At 41.3% G+C, this 21,378-nt stretch overlaps 1 non-coding gene across 1 annotated transcript; it reads left to right on the top strand.

Moving 5' to 3' along the window:
- The first annotated feature begins 20,161 nt into the window (after positions 1–20,161).
- On the top strand, positions 20,162–20,264 carry LOC138886676 (U6 spliceosomal RNA). The gene has a single exon (XR_011405721.1). It is a non-coding gene; the product is annotated as a U6 spliceosomal RNA (small nuclear RNA).
- Positions 20,265–21,378: the final 1,114 nt, after the last annotated feature.

The raw sequence follows: 21,378 nt of genomic DNA, 5'->3' as shown, positions 1-21,378 counted from the left end.
AAAACAAGATGCTAGACTAGACTACGGATCACAAGATCTTATCTATCTTCAAACTTGTTCTTGCTGTCTTGTTTTCTTGTCGGCTGGTGTTTCTTCCGGTGCTTCTCTTTTCTCACAATTGCTGGTGATGACACTGGCCTTTTGCTTTTCCGAATACCAGTATCCAGCATTTTGTTCTGTCCGCTGAGGATGCGGTTTTCTTCATTCTGCTGGGGATTTTTGTTGTAACCTTCTGCCTTCCGGTGGGTTACTGCTTGATCTTGAAAGATATTCCTCTGTTCTACAGGCGGGCTCCTGACTTCTTCATTCTTCAACACATAACAACCTCAGTTCTACAGGCGGGCTCCTGACTTCATCAATCTTCAACATATAACAACCTTCGTTCTACAGGTGGTCTCCTGACTTCATCAACTTTCTCAAAATAATTCAGCCTCCATTCTCCAGGCGGGCTCCTCACTTCAACAACTTTCCTAAAAATAATTTAGCCTTCGTTCTCCAAGCGGGCTCCTGACTTCGACAACTTCTTAAATAAATCAGCCTCCATTCTCCAGGCGGGCTCCTGACTTCTTCAACTTCTTAAATTTTATCACCTCCATTCTCCAGGCGGGCTCCTGACTTCTTCAACTTCTTAAATTTTTCATCACCTCCATTCTCCAGGCGGGCTCCTGACTTCAACAACTTTTTTGTTTTTGAATTTATCACCTCCATTCTCCAGGCGGGCTCCTGACTTCTTCAACTTCTTAAAATAATTCAGCCTCCATTCTCCAGGCGGGCTCCTGACATCAACAACTTTTCTCAAAATAATTTAGCCTCCGTTCTCCAGGCGGGCTCCTGACTTCTTCATTCTTCAACACATAACAACCTCCGTTCTACAGGCGGGCTCCTGACTTCTTCATCTTGAATTTAACAACCTCCGTTCTACAGGCGGGCTCCTGACTTCGACAACTTCTTAAATAAATCAGCCTCCATTCTCCAGGCGTGCTCCTGACTTCTTCAACTTCTTAAATTTTATCACCTCCATTCTCCAGGCGGGCTCCTAACTTCAACAACTTTTTTTCAAGAATTTATCACTTCCATTCTCCAGGCGGGCTCCTGACTTCAACAACCTTTCTCAAAATAATTTAGCCTCCATTCTCCAGGCGGGCTCCTGACTTCAACAACTTTTCTAAAAATAATTTAGCCTCTGTTCTCCAAGCGGGCTCCTGACTTCGACAACTTCTTATATTCTAACTCCTCCATTCTTCAGGCGGGCTCCTGACTTCAACAACTTTCTCAAAATAATTCAGCCTCCGTTCTCCAGGCGGGCTCCTGACTTCAACAACTTTCTCAAAATAATTCAGCCTCCGTTCTCCAGGCGGGCTCCTGACTTCGACAACTTCTTAAATAAATCAGCCACCATTCTCTAGGCGGGCTCCTGACTTCTTCAACTTCTTAAATTTTATCACCTCCATTCTCCAGACGGGCTCCTGACTTCTTCAACTTCTTAAATTTTTCATCACCTCCATTCTCCAGGCGGGCTCCTGAATTCAACAACTCTTTTTTTTTTGAATTTATCACCTCCATTCTCCAGGCGGGCTCCTGATTTCTTCAACTTCTTAAAACAATTAACCCTCCATTCTCCAGGCCGTCTCCTGACTTCAACAACTTTTCTCAAAATAATTTAGCCTCCGTTCTCCAGGCTCCTGACTTCTTCATTCTTCAACACATAACAACCTCCGTTCTACAGGCGGGCTCCTGACTTCTTCAACTTCTTAAATTTTATCACCTCCAGGCGGGCTCCTGACTTTAACAACTTTTTTTCAAGAATTTATCACCTCCATTCTCCAAGCGGGCTTCTAACTTCAACAACCTTTCTCAAAATAATTTAGCCTCCGTTCTCCAGGAGGGCTCCTGACTTCAACAACTTTTCTAAAAATAATTTAGCCTCCGTTCTCCAGGCGGGCTCCTGACTTTGACAACTTCTTATATTCTAACTCCTCCATTCTTCAGGCGGGCTCCTGACTTCAACAACTTTCTCAAAATAATTCAGCCTTCGTTCTCCAGGCGGGCTCCTGACTTCAACAACTTTCTTAAAATACTTCAGCCTCCGTTCTCCAGGCGGGCTCCTGACTTCAACAACTTTTCTAAAAATAATTTAGCCTTCGTTCTCCAGGCGGGCTCCTGACTTCGACAACCTCTTTAAGAGAGAAAATTTTCGTAATGAGAGAAAATTTTCTGCCCCAGTTTGACAATCTGCTTTGTGACTCTGTCTTCCTGCGGTCAATAATATTTCTTTTCCTTGTTTCAAATCAAAGAAAAATTTTTTAGTTTAACATGGGACGAGTGGTCGTGCCACTTCTACTGAGTATGGTTTTTTCCCTTTTCTTTTCCTTGCATTGCTGTAAAACTTGCTGGGGAGAATATTGATTGTTGGGGCTGATATTCCCGCTGGGGATGATTGTCGTTTCTCTTCCTTCCCTACTCCGTGTCGTCCGACCATTGTGGAGCTTAATCGAGAATCTGTCGGATGGCTGCGGGTCATCTTAGAATTTGATTCATAACTTCCCTTGGAAATTTAGGCCTCTTAGGATCTAGACCCCTTCATCATTTGGTCCTGCGACAAACTTCTTTTCATTTTGTCGCCTTACCTTTGGCTTGTCCTTTTTCGTATTTCGCCTTGGACCATTTTGGCAATTGGTAGTAAACTCTGAAAATCCCTTTTCAAAAAAAAATAAGCTGTTGGGGGGAGATAAAATCCAAAAAATGAAAGAGTGATAATTTTAAAGATAGAAAAAGAAGTCTTTCTGAACAAACGCTGGGAAAAAAGAAAAGAAAAGAACTTATCTGAATGATATAACCAATCCCAACGATCATGTCGTGCATTCCGGATCGATCAACACAGTCTATTTGTATCAATCGATCTTTCGGATGGCCTCATCTCGCCGGGGATAAATGAATATTCGACTTTTTCCAAAGGCGGACCCTTTTCGCCAATCTTGCCTTATCGCCTCATAGTGCCCTTCGAGGGGTTTTCACTAATAAGACTCTCTCATTTCTCTCAACTCCCGTCGCCTCATGGTGCCTGTGAAGGTTTTCACCAATAAGACTCTCATTTTATTTTATTTTTCAGCTGGGGATTGGAGCGTGTCGATACAACGCTCTTTGTTGGGGATTCTCCCGGATATCAATTCATTTCCAGTTTATGATCCTCTTCTCTTCTGGGTATTAGAGTGTCGCTCCCGACTTCCACGTGCATGAACTTGGCACTTCTCGAACAAATAAGGGGTTGCACCTACTGAAGTCCGGACGGTAGTGCGATAACCCAACAATGCGAATGGTAATTTTTCATGCCATTGCATGGATCCTTCTACCATCTTCCTCAGTATCTTCTTGATGTTCTTGTTGGCCGCTTCAATAGCTCCATTTGCCTTGGGACGATATGGTGTGGAATTACGGTGTGTAATCTTAAACTGTTCGCATACTTCTCTCATCAAACTGCTGTTAAGATTAGCACCATTGTCCGTGATTATCACTTTCAGGATCCCAAATCTACAGATGATATGGGAATGGACAAAATCACCACTGCCTTCTTGGTTACTGACTTGAAAGTTTTGGCTTCAACCCATTTAGTAAAATAATCGATGGCCACCATAATGAACATGTGACCGTTCGAAGCTGCCGGCTCAATAGGCCCAATGACGTCCATCCCCCATGCCACAAATGGCCACGGTGTTGACATTGTGTGCAATTCCGTTGGTTGAGAATGAATCAGATCGCCGTGTATCTGACACTGATGGCATTTCCGCACGAAATTGATACAATCATGCTCCATGGTGAGCCAATAATACCCTGCTCAAAAAATCTTTTTCGCCAATACATATCCGCTCATATGGGGCCCACAAACTCCAGCATGTACCTCTGTCATAACCGTCGTGGCTTGACTGGCATCTATACATCTCAGCAATCCCAAATCCGGGGTTCTCTTGTATAACACTCCTCCACTGAGGAAGAAACTACTTGACAATCGCCGAATGGCTCTTTTTGATCTCCGGTGGCCTGCTCCGGGTATATCCCCATCCTGAGATACTATTTGACGTCATAAAACCATGGCTTGCCATCTACTTCTTCCTCTATCATGTTGCAGTAGGCATGCTGATCGTGAACCTGGATGTGCAATGGGTCAACATGAATTTTGTCTGGGTGGTGCAACATTGATGCTAAAGTGGCCAATGCATCGGCAACCTCATTGTGAACTCTCGGGATGTTTTTGAACTCTACTTATCGAAATCGCTTGCTCAGATCGTGCAAACATTGTCAATATGGTATGAGCTTCAAATCCCGTGTTTCCCATTCACCCTGAATTTGATGCACCAGGAGGTCCGAGTCTCCCAAGACCAAGACGTCCTGGACATCCATGTATGCCGCTAACCGCAAACCCAAAATGCATGCCTCATACTCAGCCATGTTGTTAGTACAATAGAAACGCAGTTGAGCTGTAACAGGGTAATGATGTCCTGTTTCGGAAATAAACACTGCTCCTATTCCAACTCCCTTCGCATTTGCGGCTCCATCAAATAAAAGCTTCCAACCGGGTTCCTCAGGTAACTCCAACTCATCTATCTGTATTACTTCCTCGTCGGGAAAATACGTCCTCAACGGCTCGTATTCCTCGTCAACAGGATTCTCAGCCAAGTGATCTGCCAACGCTTGGGCCTTCATGGTTGTCCTCGTCACATAGACGATATCGAACTCCGTGATTAATATTTGCCATTTTTCTAACCTTCCTGTGGGCATAGGTTTTTGGAAAATATACTTTAACGGATCCAAACGGGAAATGAGATAAGTAGTATATGAGGATAAATAATGTTTCAACTTCTGCACCACCCAGGTTAGGGCGCAACATGTCTTCTCGAGTTGAGTTTACTTAACCTCATATACTGTAAACTTCTTGCTGAGATAATAGATGGCTTGCTCTTTTTTTCCTGTAATGTCGTGTTGCCCCAACACGCAACCAAAGGAATTCTCCAAGACCGTCAGATAAAGAATTAACGGTCTTCCCAGCTCAGGGGGAACCAATACAGGTGGATTTGATAAATATTCTTTGATCTGGTCGAATGCCACCTGGCATTCCGCCGTCCATCCTATTGCAGCATCCTTCTTCAACAGCTGAAAAATGGGTTCACAGGTTGCTGTGAGTTGAGCAATAAATCTGCTGATGTAATTCAACCTTCCCAATAGACTCATTACTTCTGTCTTGTTCTTCGGCGGTGGCAACTCTTGGATAGATTTGATTTTTGATGGATCCAATTCAATACCTCGCCGACTGACAATGAATCCCAAAAGCTTCCCAGATGGAACACCAAATGCGCATTTGGCCGGGTTGAGCTTAATATCATACCTTCGAAGTCTTTGAAAGAACTTCCTTAGGTCTTCTATGTGGTCTTCCTGATGCTTGGACTTTATGATTACATCGTCTACGTATACTTCAATTTCTTTGTGTATCATGTCATGAAACACAGTGGTCATTGCTCTCATGTACGTTGCCCCATCATTCTTCAAACCAAATGACATTACCCGGTAGCAATAAGTTCCCCACGGCGTAATGAAGGCTATCTTTTCCGCATCTTCCTCATCCATCAGAATCTGATGATACCCAGCATAGCAATCCATAAAAGATCCGATCTCACGCCTGGCACAATTGTCGATCAAGATATGGATGTTGGGTAAAAGAAAGTTGTCTTTAGGGCTTTCCCTGTTCAGATTGCGGTAGTCGACGCACACCCTGATCTTTCCATCTTTCTTTGGTACCGGCACCACATTAGCCAACCAATCAGGATATCGAGTGACACGAATAACCTTTGCTTGTAACTGCTTGGTTACTTCTTCTTTAATATTCATGCTCATATCTATTTTGAACTTCCTCAATTTTTGCTTGACGTGAGGGCAGCCGGGTTAGTGGGCAATTTATGAACCACTAAATCTGTGCTTAACCCCGGCATGTCATCATACGACCATGCAAAAACATCTTTGAACTCAATAAGTGTTTTGATCAATTCCTCCCTGATATTTGGTGCAATATGGATGCTTATTTTAGTTTCTCTGATATCGCCGGCATCCCCTAAATTGATGGATTCTGTGTCATTTAAGTTGGGTTTGTATTTTTCTTCAAATTGGCCCAACTCCCTGTTTATCTCCTCGAATGCTTCATCCTCATTGTTTTCTGATTTATTATCATAATCGACCTCTTTTAGCTCGGAATCGGATTGATCTTTTAAACTAGGTTGAAGATCCGTTGTGCATGCCATGTAATTAGAATTAGTATGAAAAGAACTGTTCAGAGAAAGAAACGAAAGAAGCAAAATTAAAATAAAAAATAAAAAAGATAAGAAATAAAAAAGAAACTCTTCGTTTTATTGAATTACCGGATAACAAGGTTTCACACTGTATTCGACATAATAAAAAGAAATCTGAATTACAACCCTGGAATAATCCAGAAAACAGAAAAGGAAAATCAGAGTCAACTACCAAGACTCCCTCCAAGTAGGAAGAGGAGTAGCCATCCAATTGTTGACCTTGACCTTGGGACCCACAAACTGTATGTCTGCCTTACTAGAACCCTCTCCAGCTTCTATCATGTTGACGTCGGCAAACACTCTTCCAAAGCTTTCATTCAAATCTCCGTTTGGCCCCATCAAAGGTCCAAGAACTTCCGAGACTGGCAACTTTCTGCATCCTGCTTTGACAAATGACCTGGACAGGTGTGGGACTGGTTTAAGAAGGACCCAAACTCTTTTCTTCAATTTGCGGGCTCGCTTCACATCCGCTGCGGTAGGCTTGAATCCCAGCCCAAAGGTTTCCAGGTTCTTGGGCAAAGAGACTGGCTGGATCATTCCCTGCAGATCAACCCCCAGACTTTTCCCTGGTACAAACCCGCTATTCAACATTTGTGACGCTATCATGACGGTTGCGGCTGTGATTCTGGGAAGTGGAAGGCCCTCGCCCTCAGGAATTTTGTCCACCGAGACTGCATCAAAAACCTGATAAACCCATGGGCCCTTATCATCATCGGTTTCTATGAAGGGCACAATAGTATCACTGGCGGCGTGTGTGCCGTCATCCCCGTGTACCACAATCTCTTGTCTATCCCATTCAAATTTGACCACTTGATGTAGCGTAGAAGGTACTGCCTTAGCTGCATGGATCCATGGTCATCCCAACAAAAGATTGTACGACACTGCCATATCTATTACTTGAAATTCCATGGTGAACTCGACTGGGTCAATGGTTAGTTCCAGTACGATATCACCTACTGTGTTAATGCCGCCCCCATCAAAACCTCGGACGCAGACACTGTTCTGGTGGATCCTGTCATCAGCAACCTTTAGCTTGTTGAGAGTGGCCAAAGGACAGATATTGGCACTTGACCCGTTATCAATTAATGCTCGAGTGACCACCGATTCTTCGCACTTTACCGTCAGATAAAGTGCTCTGTTATGTTCAGTACCCTCTACTGGTAACTCATTGTCAGAGAATGTCACTCGGTTTGCTTCAAAGATCTTGTGTGCTACTCTCTCCAAATGGTTCACTGAGAGCTTGTCTGGGACATAGGCCTCGTTCAGAATCTTCATTAAGGCCTGACAATGATCGTTTGAATGGATTAACAAGGATAGCAACGAAATCTGGGCTGGGATCTTTCTCAATTGCTCTATAATTGAGTAATCTTGTGCCTTCATCTTCTTCAGAAATTCCTCTGCTTCTTCCTCTGTTACAGGTTTCTTTATTGTTTTAGGATTGACCCTTCTCAACTTTGCGGGAGCAAAACACCTTCCCGATCGAGTTAACCCTTGTGCTTCGCATACGTCTTCCACAACCTCCTTCCCCTTATACGTCACCGTCACTTGACTGTAGTTCCGCGGCACAGCCTTCTCACTTGTCATCGGCAACTGTATAACTGGCTTGATAACAACTGGTCCTACATGGACCCTTTTTAATACCAACCTTGGTTTGTTTGCTACTCCCTGCAACACTGCTCTGACTGACTCTGGCCTCTTCGCAGTAATAGATGACCTTTTCCCTGCTATCACAAAGGGCTTTTCATATACCTCTCCCGACTGTACCACTGCCTTTCCACTGGTCGACTCTTCATTAGTACTGGCACGAATCATCATTATCATTTGTGAGGGTGTTTTTGGTTTCCCTCCCTCGTGCACTATTTCGATCATGTGAGCTTCATGGTGCACCGGTAATGGATTTTCATTGATATTGGGTGCCTCTGGTGCCTGAACCTCGATCCTATTTGTGTCAATAAGATCTTGTATGGCAGTCTTCAACTTCCAACATTTCTCAGTATCATGCCCGGGAGCACCCGAACAATATTCGCAACTCACTGAATGGTTCAGATTTCCGGGGAGGGGATTTGGCAATTTGGTTTCAACAGGACTTAGTAGGCCTATCTGCTTCAACTTGTGAAACAAAGTAGTATAGGTTTCTCCCAACGGAGTGAATGTTCTTGGCTTCTGCATCCTTTCATTCCTAAAAGCCTGATTTCCGCGGAAGCTCGGTCCTGAAAGATTCCTGTAGGTCCTCGGTGGCGGATATATGTTTTGTGAAGGTGAATGTGTGTTTTGTGGAGGTGGATATGTATGTTGGGGATCCGGTACACATCATTGCGGACGAGTCGGAGGCTGGGTGTAAGTTTGGGCGTGATGTACGGAAAAATATTGTTCTTGTGGCGGGTAGTAGGGTTGTGGAGGGTTGTATGGATTGTGTTGGTAGTTTAGATGATGGGGTCTAGGTTGGTAATGAGGGGAAGGACCTTTATATCTGGACCAATTTCCTGCCTCTATCGTCGTGACCTCCTCTCTCCTTTTCTTTCCGAGCGCACCTCCCGTGCCACTCTGAATGGCCTGAGTCGTCACCTTAATCGCCGAGTAACTCAGGATCTTATTGGACTTAAGTCCCTCTTCTATCACACCTCCCATTTTCACCACTTCATTGAAGGATTTGCCCACTGACGTCACTAAATGACCGAAGTAAGTCGGCTCTAGAGTTTGTAGAAAGTAATCTACCATTTCTCCCTCTCTCATTGGAGGATCAACTCGGGCTGCATGTTCTCTCCATCGGAACCCAAATTCCCTGAAGCTCTCTCCAGGTTTCTTCTCAAGCTTTAGCAATGTGAGACGGTCTGGGACTATCTCAAGGTTGTATTGGAAGTGTCCTGCGAAAGCCTGTGCCAAGTCATACCAGGTGTACCACCTGCTCGGATCTTGTCTTGTATACCACTCCAGTGCCGACCCGCTCAAACTCTGGCCAAAGTAAGCTATCAGTAGCTCATCTTTTCCCCCTGCTCCCCTCATTTTGCTACAAAAACCCAGCAAATGCGCCATGGGATCACCGTGCCCTTCATATAAATCAAACTTAGGCATCTTGAACCCAGCCGGGAGTTGGACATCCGGGAAAGGGCATAGATCCTTGTAGGCCACGCTGACCTGGTTGCCCAATACGTGCAGGTTCCTGAAGGATTGCTCCAGGATTTTGAACTTCCTCATTACCTCATCTTGTTCCGGGGCCTTAACCGGCTTTTCAATCTCTGTCGGTACCTCAAAATGGGGATTATAGGCATGTGGCTTGGGTGCTTTGAATGTGAGTTCAGAGGGGTAATATTATGTGTCGTGAGCCTGAAACAGCGGCTCACTGGATGATCTATGCAATGGGGCTGGGTGAGGCGCCCCAAAGACGGGAACATTTGGTGGATGAGGGTTTTGACTGGGTGGTGGAGCTTGGGAATCATAGGCCTCTCTTCCCTGATAGTAGTGATGGCTCGGGAAACTCGTTGAATGACCGGGAAAAGGATATTCTGATGTGTGTCCTGGTTGGAGAGTAGGAGTAACAGGTAGTTCTTGCCCTTTATGGGCTCTATCTAAGGCTATCTGCATTTCATTCATTTCTAGCCTCATCTTTTCCATTTTTTCCATGGCTTCCTTTAGCATCTGATTTGCCGTCTTTTCTGACTCAACACTATTGTCTGAACCAGTCATGCTTTCTGGTATGGGCCCTTTTGATCTTGTTTGATAATGGTACGGTGCCAGTACGCTTTAACAAACTAACTATCTGAGATTTGTGGAAAACAAACTTGTTAGTGTTAGCGTTTAACAGATTTGATAACAGCACATTGTGGATGCAATGCTCCTAGGCAGTAAACCATTTCTAACATGCTTTGCTTCAAACACATGCGTCCTCCCGGTTTGCTTATTTGCCCCTTTAAAGTACTTTGGGAACCCCTGTATTTTATTTTATTTTATTTTTTCTTCTTTTTTTTCCTTTCTTTTTAACGGCGGTCGAATCTTATGTGGATTGCCTACGTATCACGTCCCCGCGTGAATCAGACCGGGCATAGTTCTGCCACAAAGTAAAGACACACAAAAATGCTTTTGGAATCATTTAATTCATCATCAAAATTTGCTATTACAAATTACTTATCTCAAACCAAGAACAACAATAGTACAGATTCCAAAGTTCTTAACCTGACTCGACGAAAGAAAAGAAAGCAACATATGGGAAGACAACAAAGTCAATTAAACAAGACTCGAACTAGGGGCTACAAGTCCAATTTAAGGGCTCGCGAGGCATCATTCGGCCTTTCCGCAGCCTTTGGTGTAAGGCCTCTCTGCAAGCTCTTCAACTCATTCATGATCCGGTGGACGTAGCCCATGATGGAAGCAAGGAGGGTTTTTCGAGGTATTTTCTCACATGCTAGCCATCTCATGTAGATGTAGTGCCCAATCTCATCAATCCTTCCTCGAATGTTTTCCCTTTCAACGAACAATTGCTCTATGCGCCGGTTTTTTAATCCCAGTGCTTGAGCATTGTCGGCGAGTCGATCCTGGAACTTCTCCATTTGCCTTTCCATTCTGGTCATTGCATCGTAACAGCGTCTTCTGTCCGCTTGGGCATCTCGTGCTTGTTTGAAGATCCGCTTCTGAAGAGTGGAGTTCGTTTTCCTTAATATCCCGATGCTCATTTCATAATCCCTTATGACTTGTTGCAGACGCTGCCTCCGGGCCATTGTACCTTTTTCCCATCTGGTCCGTAATCTTGCTATGCTAGCCTTGGATCTTTCCAAATCTTTCTGGCCTTCAGCGACCTGATTCCTTAACCCTGCTATCAACCTTTTATCAGCCCAGCTTCTCAGTTGGTTGTCGGCATCCCTTTTCATCTTCCGGATCTGAGCTTTGAGGATCTCGCTTTCTCTGGTTAATCTGTTCTTTTCTCCCTTGTTGGCAGCAAACTGCACCTTGCTTTCAAACTTCAGATCCTGAATCTATTGTTTCAGTTTGCCTATTTCGGCAAGATATTCCTGCTCTTTGGCCAACCAGTCCCAATGCTCTTATGAGGACCTGGCAAATTCTTGAAGGTGAGGTCTCTTAGCCGGCCTTCCAGACGACATTTCCCCTTTGTACCAAGCCTGATATCCGGGTGAAACTTCCCCTCTTGCCTGGTTCAATACACAAGTATTTGCCTCTAAGTATTGACATTGGCTCCAAATCTGGCGGACCCTTGCTTCAGGAAATTGGCCATTGGAACTGATCTCAATCACCTGGGTGCTTAGATCCTCATCTTTCGGCACTATCTGACACCTCCCGAGTTGCCTTAAAACCCGATACGGTGCATAAGGTTGAATGCTCTTAAGTCCCATCAAGAGAAAATGGGGCCTGGCTGCTGGCATGTATATGACTTCGTCGATCGGTAACCACCCCAGTGTCCACTGTATTTGACTGGCGTTGAGGGTCCGGAAATATGAGGTCCATGCCTAGACTCCTTCAGGTAGGTGGGCCTCATTAAGGGGGGATAAGCACACAGCAGACTTTGGCAATTTGAGGGCATTTTGGTAATTTTAGTACTTTGAGCCATCAACCCATTACCGAAAGGATTAGAAGGATTTACCATAAGCATTAGTTTACTTGAACTTTATGTTAACTAGACTTTGGCAGACTTATCATAGGATTCTAAGAAAATATGGTGATATTCCTTGGCAAAATTATTTCTAGGCAATGAAACAACCTTTTTAATGAAGCCAAGAGCTTTTATCTGTGAAAGAAGTTTAATTTCTAATTTGAGAAATAGGGGGAAAATAAACCAACTACAACGGGAAAATATTAAAAATAATAATAAGGAAGAACAACTCACAATAATAATGGTAATCATAATTTAGTTTATCAATAAATGGATAACTCTGTCATTGTGAATATCCTTGATGTCCAAACATAGAACCACAGAAGATCAGCACTATGGTCACAGAGAGCAAAAATTTAGCACTATTCCTATGCTGGAACAACTTACTTCAGTAACTATATATGATAGATAAGGCATGTGCATTAATAGAGCAACCTCACTATCGGTAGAGTGTCTGGAGTTATAATAAAGTAAGTAGTCAACTCCTAATTCCCTTTTTTTTTAAAAGAGAAAGAGGAAATTTTGTGTTCAAAGAAATTATTTACTTACAGAGTTGTACTCCCGACCTAAACTAAATGGTGTTACAGTGGTGATAAGAGGTTCTATCGATACTAGCGATGTTGAATGATGAAAATAAAATGTTGAATGAAAGGTTTTTGTAGGTAACTCTTGTGTGTAATTTCCACTAGCGAGTTGTACTCCCGACCTCTCAAACACCTTAGGCTAAACTAATAGTGTTAGAGTGGTGATCAGAGCTGGAGTATTTGCCTTCTTTTTGGAAACTGTTGCTGCCATATTATTTTTTCTTGGAAGGAACCAATGTGATTGACATTTTTGTATGTCTTGGAAGAGGAGAAGACTAGTGGTCTTGTCCAAAGAGTTTCCCGCCTTCTTAAAACTTTAATAAATAAACTGATTAATAGGTCTAATCGAAAGAAAAAAAACTATAGGTCAAGTTTTTTTCTTTTCTTTTCCCATTGCAAATTTTTAATAGTAAAACATTTTACATTAAATTAACAAAAAATATTCTGTACAGAAATTATGAAATATTAGCATTTAAAATGAACAAATAGGATATATTTTTTATATGTATGATTAACCGTACAAATACTAATTCGAGAGTGTTTTGAAAATAGATATATACCAGCTAAACATTGTCTAAGCATTCTTTTTCATAATTTTCTATTTGATATTAAAAAAACAAACAGAATATAAACTATTATAAACAAGCAACTAAATGATTCTACACTATAAATTATTTACATAAGGCTCATCCTCAAATATTATTATGCCATCTCATACCCAAAATGTTGAATTATTTTTATTAATTCATTAAGACATTTTCACTTATAAAAAAAATACTCGGAAGGTTGTTTCTGATAGACCTTTAGCTAAAGAAAAGCATATCAAAATAGATTTAAAAAATACAGGAGCAAAAAATTATGATAAAAATACTTGAGAAGAAAAAAGTATTGACAATAAAAATGGTAAGTAGTAGGAGTAATAGAAAAACTTTAACTTAATTTTAAATATTAGTCATAAATTAACTATGATTTTCTTTATATGTATGGCAAGAAAAGAGTAATCTGATCGGGAAATAATATGGGATCAAGCCGGAAATCCTTAAAACTTGATGTAGACTTAGAACATAAGGACTTCCCGGGAATTTGCAGCTTTCTCCAGAGTTCATTGGATCTTTGAACATCAACCTTTAGTTTACATCAATTTTTAGCTGGAAGGAAATTTCAAGTGCTAGACATGATGTATATCCCTTTTCTTATGGTTTGTTGTTGTATTTTTAAAGTACTAAATCATCCATTACAGAAAAAAGAAATTTGAACAGGTTGGTTCCCAATAACTTTAAGATGTGCAGAGCTTATTGTTTTCTGCAAAATTTAGATTATATCAACCTTATGTTGGTTCAACCAGCTTTCCGCAACTTTGCAGTTCAATAGAATGCAGATAATTTAAAAATCTTGCAACAAGAAGGGTGATGCAAAGATACATTATTCGGTCGTTCATCGTTTGAAAATCAACTCTGTGATGCTGCGAAAATTAATCATACGAGAGTACCTACATGAGCTTAATCTCGTGATGTATATCCCATTTCTTATGGTTTGTTCTTGTGTTTATAAACTACTAAATCATCCAAACAATAAGCTCTGCACATCTTAAAGTAATTGGGAACCAACCTGTTCAAATTTATTGGGAACCAACTTGTTTGTGTCAGGAGACTCAGCACTATGAAATGGCTATTTGAAAGTTACAACATGTAACGACCAGACCGGCCGTTTTGACAATTCAGAAGCTTTAAGTTAGAAGAGTTGACCAACAAGTAAATAACCTTTGGAAGACCTGTCCACTCGACTGCATCTGCGGTCCCAGCCTTCTCCTGCCTAAGCCGCTCCTGCGACCCCCATGGCCGCTTCTGTGGCTCCGCACCTGCGGCCCTAACCTTACAGATGCGGTTACACCAGAAGACAACAGCCTCAGCACCTTCATTAGGCCAAATTCAATCCAATAACCATCCGGAATCCACTCGAGGCCCCCGGACCTCAACCAATTATACCAAAACGTACTAAAATACCATACGAACTTAGTCGAGCCTTCAAATCGCATCAAACATCATCGAAATTAAGGATCGCAATCTAATTCAAGCTTAATGAACTTTAATGCTTCAAACTTCTACTTTCGACGCCGAAACCTATCAAATCATGTCTGATTTACCTCAAATTTTGCACACAAGTCACATTAGATATTACGGGCCTACTCCAACTTTCAGAATCAGAATTCACCACAATATCGAAAACTCCACTTCCGGTCAAACTTCTCAAAAACCTTCAAACTTCTAACTTTTGCCAAATGATCCCAAAATGACCTACGGATCTCCAAATCTAATTCCGGATGCATTCCCAATACCAGAATCACCATACGGAGCTATTCCCAGACTCGGTATCCGAAAAGAACATTGCTAACGTTGAAATACACTTCAACCTAAATTTATGGAATTCTTCCAAAATGTCAACTTCCACAACAGGCGTCGAAACGTTCCCGGGTCATCCAAAACCCGATCCAAACATACTCCCAAGTCCAAAATCATTATACGAACCTGTTGGATTCAAATTATAAAAATTCAAACTCTAGTATACTAAGGGACGATGGAAAAATCTGGGCTCATTGATATTAGCTAAAGAGTTAGCTGGATCCAAAAGATGTAAATGATAATTTGCAAAAACAGAATTCCTAACCTCTTCTTTGAACATCAACCTTTAGTTTACATCAATGTTTAGGTGGCATGCAATTTCAAGTGCTAGACGTGATGTATATCACTTTTCTTATGGTTTGTTGTTGTGTTTATAAACTTCTAAATCATCCATTGCACAAAAAAGAAATTTGAACAGGTTGGTTCCCAATAACTTTAAGATGTGCAGAGCTTATTGTTTTCTGCAAAATTTAGATTATATCAACCTTATGTTGGTTCAACCAGCTTTCCGAAACTTTGCAGTTCAATAGAATGCAGATAATTTAAAAATCTTGCAACAAGAAGGGTGATGCAAAGATACATTATTCGGTCGCTCATCGTTCGAAAATCAACTCTGTGATGCTGCGAAAATTAATCGTACGAGAGTACCTACATGAGCTTAAGCTCGTGATGTATATCCCTTTTCTTATGGTTTGTTCTTGTGTTTATAAACTACTAAATCATCCAAACAATAAGCTCTGCACATCTTAAAGTAATTGGGAACCAACCTGTTTAAATTTATTGGGAACCAACTTGTTTGTGTCAGGAGACTCAGCACTATGAAATGGCTATTTGAAAGTTACAACATGTAATGACCAGACCGGCCGTTTTGACAATTCAGAAGCTTTAAGTTAGAAGAGTTGACCAACAAGTAAATAACCTTTGGAAGACCTGTCCACTCGACTGCATCTGCGGTCCCAGCCTTCTCCTGCCTAAGCCGTTCCTTCGACTCCCATGGCCGCTTCTGCGGCTCCGCACCTGCGGCCCTAACCTCACAGATGCGGTTACACCAGAAGACAACAGCCTCAACACCTTCATTAGGCCAAATTCAATCCAATAACCATCCGGAATCCACCCGAGGCCCCCCCGTACCTCACCCAATTATACCAACACGTACTAAAATACCATACGAACTTAGTCGAGCCGTCAAATCACATCAAACATCATCTAAATTAAGGATCGCAATCTAATTCAAGCTTAATGAACTTTAATACTTCAAACTTCTACTTTCGATGCCGAAACCTATCAAATCATGTCTGATTTACCTCAAATTTTGCACATAAGTCACATTAGACATTACGGGCCTAGTCCAACTTTCGGAATCAGAATTCGACCACAATATTGAAAAGTCCACTTTTGGTCAAACTTCTCAAAAACCTTCAAACTTCTAACTTTTGCCAAATGATCCCAAAATGACCTACGGATCTCCAAATCTAATTCCGGATGCATTCCCAATACCAGAATTACCATACGGAGCTATTCCCAGACTCGGTATCCGAAACGAACATTGCTAACGTTGAAATGCACTTCAACCTAAATTTATGAAATTCTTCCAAAATGTCAACTTCCACAACAGTCGTCGAAACGTTCCCGGGTCATCCAAAACCCGATCCAAACATACTCTCAAGTCCAAAATCATCATACGAACCTGTTGGATTCAAATTATAAAAATTCAAACTCTAGTATACTAAGGGACTATGGAAAAATCTGGGCTCATTGATATTAGCTAAAGAGTTAGCTAGATCCAAAAGATGTAAATGATAATTTGCGAAAACAGAACTCCTAACCTCTTCTTTGAACATCAACCTTTAGTTTACATCAACGTTTAGGTGGCATGCAATTTCAAGTGCTAGACGTGATGTATATCACTTCTCTTATGGTTTGTTGTTGTGTTTATAAACTTCTAAATCATCCATTGCATAAAAAAGAAATGTGAACATGTTGGTTCCCAATAACTTTAAGATGTGCAGAGCTTAAAATAGAGCAAGTATGAATAAGTTAAAGAAGTGTAACTCTGCTTCATGTACATGTCAATGCACATGCTGTATGAAATGCACCATGCTGAGTGTCTCATGTGCCCACAATCTCAAATGCTCGACCACTCAGTACTGTATATGGCTCGTATGGCCCAAGGAAGATCCATCCCGGAATATATACATCTCTGACAGTAGTCACTTAGTACTGAGGAAGGTCATCACAGCATATGGAGAAGATCCATCTCCAGATAATGACAATAACACCTCACAACCACTCGATACTGTATATGGCTCACAAGGCCCAGGGAAGATCCATCCTGGAATATATACGCATCGCTGAAAATAGTCATCCAGTACCGAGAAAGGCCATTCGAGCCCTATGGAGAAGATCCATCTCCAGGTATAAGTACTTCGGACAAGATCCATGTCCGGGGAAGATCCATTCCTCAATAATATCATCTGCGCTCACTGGGGTGTGCAGACTCCGGAGGGGCTCCTTTCAGCCCAAGCGCTATAACAAGCCAACGAAGGCATAATCAATAATCTGATGTGACGTGCAGCCCTATCCCATAATTGTCACTCAATATCAGGCTCTCGGCCTCACTCGGTTATCACTCTCCAGTCTCAAACACACGGGCTCAAAATACCATAATACTAACCCGAAACAATGATATGATATGTCAATTAACAATAACCGAGACTGAGACATGATATAATATGCATGAATAGGACTGAGTACAGAATATCAATGAAGCTAATGATATGACAGCAAGAAACGACCTCTCGGGTCTCAACAGTATCGGCGTGAAGCCTTAACATGATTTACAGCTCAATAACTTAGTCACATAATCACAACACAGATATTAGCAAGAAAGAGCCATTAAGCGGTGTCATGGAATGATCTAGGCAGCAATTCTCACAGTGCACGCCCACATACCCGTTACTTGGCATTTGCATTACCTCAATACTAATCATAGAACACATAGTTCGGGGTTTCGAACCCTCAGAACCAAGTTTGGAAGCATTACTTACCTCAAACCAAGCCAAAACTCTAACCCGCATTGCCCTTGCCTCTCAATTCGGCCTTCAAATGCTCTGAATCTAACCAAAATCAGTATATTATCATCAATATACGCTAACGGAATGAAACCCATACGAAAATTATAAAATTAGATCAAAAATCTCGAATTTGATCAAACCGGCCCCCGGGCCCATGTCTCGGAATTCAACAAAAATCACAACACTAGAAACTCTTTTCACTTCCGAGTCCATACATACCAAAATCATCAAAATCCGACCTCAAATGGTCCCTCAAATCCTCAATCAAAACTCTCCAAAACTCACGCCCTAATCCTTTAACACCACCTAAATTCCCCACTAATTTCACGATTAGGTAGTGGAAAAATCATCACAAACACAATAAATAAGACCCAAGTAGCTTACCTCACTGAAACCCCTTGATTCCCTCTTGAAATCACTGCTTGGAGCTTCAAAATCGCACAAAAATGATGAAGAAATGACTGAAAATCGCGAAGGGGCCTTTTTATACATTCTGCCCAGCACTTTCGCACATGCGGCCTTTTTCACGCACCTGCGGGCCACTTCTACGATCAAGATTACTGCATCTGCAGTTTCCACTTAAGTCACAAGGACCGCATCTGCGCCCAGGCATCGCACCTGCGGTCCCGCGGATGCATCTAAATAACCGAATCTGCGGTTTTTCTCCTGAAGGCAAAATTTGCATCTGCGATCTCCTCATCGCTTCTGCGGCCTCGCACATGCGGTCCCCAATCCGCAGGTGCGGAAATTATAGGAACAGCAAAATCTGCAGCACAACTCAAGTTCCAAACTTCCAGTCAACCACTCAAAACCATCTCGAGGCCCTCGGGACCTCAACCAAACATTCCAACAAGTCACATGTCACTATTCAAACTTATTCCAACCTTCAAAACACTCAAAACAACATCAAAACATCAAATCACACTCGGATTCAAGCCTAAGGACTTAGAAATTCTTAAATTCCACCAACAATGCCGAAACCTATTAAATCACCTCCGAATGACCTAAAATTTTGCACACACGTCTGATATGATATTACGGACCTACTCCAATTTTCGGAATTCCATTCCGACTCCTATATCAAGATTTCCACTGCCAACCAGAAACTCCAAATTTCCAACTTCGCCAAATCAAGCCTAATTCTACCACGAATCTCCAAATTACATTCCAAACACGCTCCTAAGCCCAAAATCACCTAACGGAGCTAACCAAATCATAAAATTTAAATCCGAGATCGAATACTAAAAAGTCCAAACTTGGTCAAACCTTTCAAATTTAAAGCTTCAAGCTGAGAATCATTCTTCCATATCTATTCCGATTGACCTAAAACCCAAGACCGACGACTCACATAAGTTACAATACATCATACGGGGCCAGTCATTGCTCAAGAACTGACGAGCGAAGTGCAAATGCTCAAAACGACCGATCGGGTCGTTATAAACAAAAAAATAAATCCGTTGTTTGCATGTCATTTTTCATCTCTTCTCATTGTTTGATGTTTTATGATCTTTGTATGTGTCAATAGACTCAGCACTATGAAATGGCTATTTGAAAGTTACTGCATATAACGACTCGATTGATCATTTTGACAATTCGAAAGCTTTAAGTTGGAAGAGTTGACCTAAGTTTGACTTTTAAGAAGAGTTATGTTAAAGATATGGATTTATGGGTGCATTTTGCGACTAAAGTTGTTAATGTTGAAAAATTTTCATTTGGATTTTTGTCTAGAGATCAACGGATATATGATTTTCCTTAGTTTGCCTATAAGAACGCATCGTTGAGGGATTTGGATTTAAAAGGCTGCAAATTGAACCCTTCTGGCAGTGTTAATTGGAGTAGTCTCGTTTATCTTTCAATTGGGCTCCTAAACTTGGACCACAAGTGTCATGGAAATGTTCATTTGAAGACCATCAAGTTTATTAACTTTGATGGGCCATTATTGTCAGAGTACAGAAATGAGGATGAACAGAGCAAGAGGTTTGAGACACATAATTTCAACTGTTTCATCGCTACATCTGAAGACCATCATGTTCATTAAATTTGATGGGCCACTAACCGGAAATAAATCGGTACTGGAGTTTGTAAAACATTTGCTCAATAATGCAATAGTGTTATTATTATTAATAAAACTAGTCACTAGGCAGCCTGCCTACTGGTAAAAAAAACTAAACATGTCCATTCAAGGACATCCGATAAAATTGGAGCGATACAGAGAATATTAGTATAGCCCCTGTGCAAGGATAACATGCATAAATCGAGAAATGATCCAAATTTAAAATTAATATTATATCTTATACAAAACTAATATATTAATCCTCTCCCCTTCTTACATCGGGATCTCTATGTTCTGTCCTAAACCACCGGGTTTTTGATGTTCTATCTTTGCTTGCTGACAAGATGTCCCAAACATCGAAGTTTGCAACACTATAAAGGTTGTTTCATATATTTGAGACGATGTTCCACACATCCTGATAAAAGTTTAAATATCTTTCACGATGCTCCCGACATCTGCATATAAGTTTAAACTTCTTTAGGATGTTCCAAATCAATGTGCAGGTGATACAATACACAAGGTCACAACAAGCAGTAGCAGGGTTTATCATAGCATGAAGGCTAATGAAAATAGATGAAATATTATAAAACTAATGCTCCGGGTTTACTGGTGGGTCCTCGTAGTTTACTGAAATCATTAAAACAATCTCTCGTATAGATTTAATAATTAGACATCATTTCCAGCATAGAATGGTAAGGTCTTAAATAGCTAAGAAAGAAAAACACAATAATCTACTCTGGTTAGGGGACAAAAAATGTGTAAATGGAGTAGACACTTACATAGTTTACGAAAATACTATGTCTAGGCTTTCCAAATGTAATTGTTCTGATAGCTTAGCATAGGAATACACTAGGATCTGGTTCCATAGTCCAAAATGAACCGGTTGTGTATAAGCACTCGATACTTGGTTGAATAAAATTTTCGATTTGACCAAAAAAAAATTAACATAAACCAAAACATCCTGTGAGATGTCGCAAACATCTTGTACCAAATTCAAGTTTTAACACTACAGAAATGCTGACGAAGTACAAAATAAGGTAAGCTTCAAAAACTGTCATAACTCCCATCCTGCCTCTTCTTCTTCTGAACCCAAAAAACTGTCAAAATTCAAAAGCAGATGGGTCATTGAAAGCTTTTGTATATCAACAAAGGAAGTCCAATTAACATAATTACATAAATAAACATCATGTCATTAGGTAAAAAAGAATACGAAAAAAATAGTGAAGAATTAACTTAACTAGCCTACTACAACGATGGATGACTAGTGTTAATGTGGCCGATGGAATCTAAGAAATTGGCTGTTACAGTTATTGCTATCGATAGAATGACTAGTCACC

This window comes from Nicotiana sylvestris, chromosome 2 (genome assembly GCF_000393655.2).
Source record: "Nicotiana sylvestris chromosome 2, ASM39365v2, whole genome shotgun sequence".
NCBI lineage: Eukaryota > Viridiplantae > Streptophyta > Magnoliopsida > Solanales > Solanaceae > Nicotiana > Nicotiana sylvestris.
The sequence above is the reverse complement of the archived record's forward strand: the minus strand, read 5'-3'. Positions and strand labels throughout refer to the sequence as shown.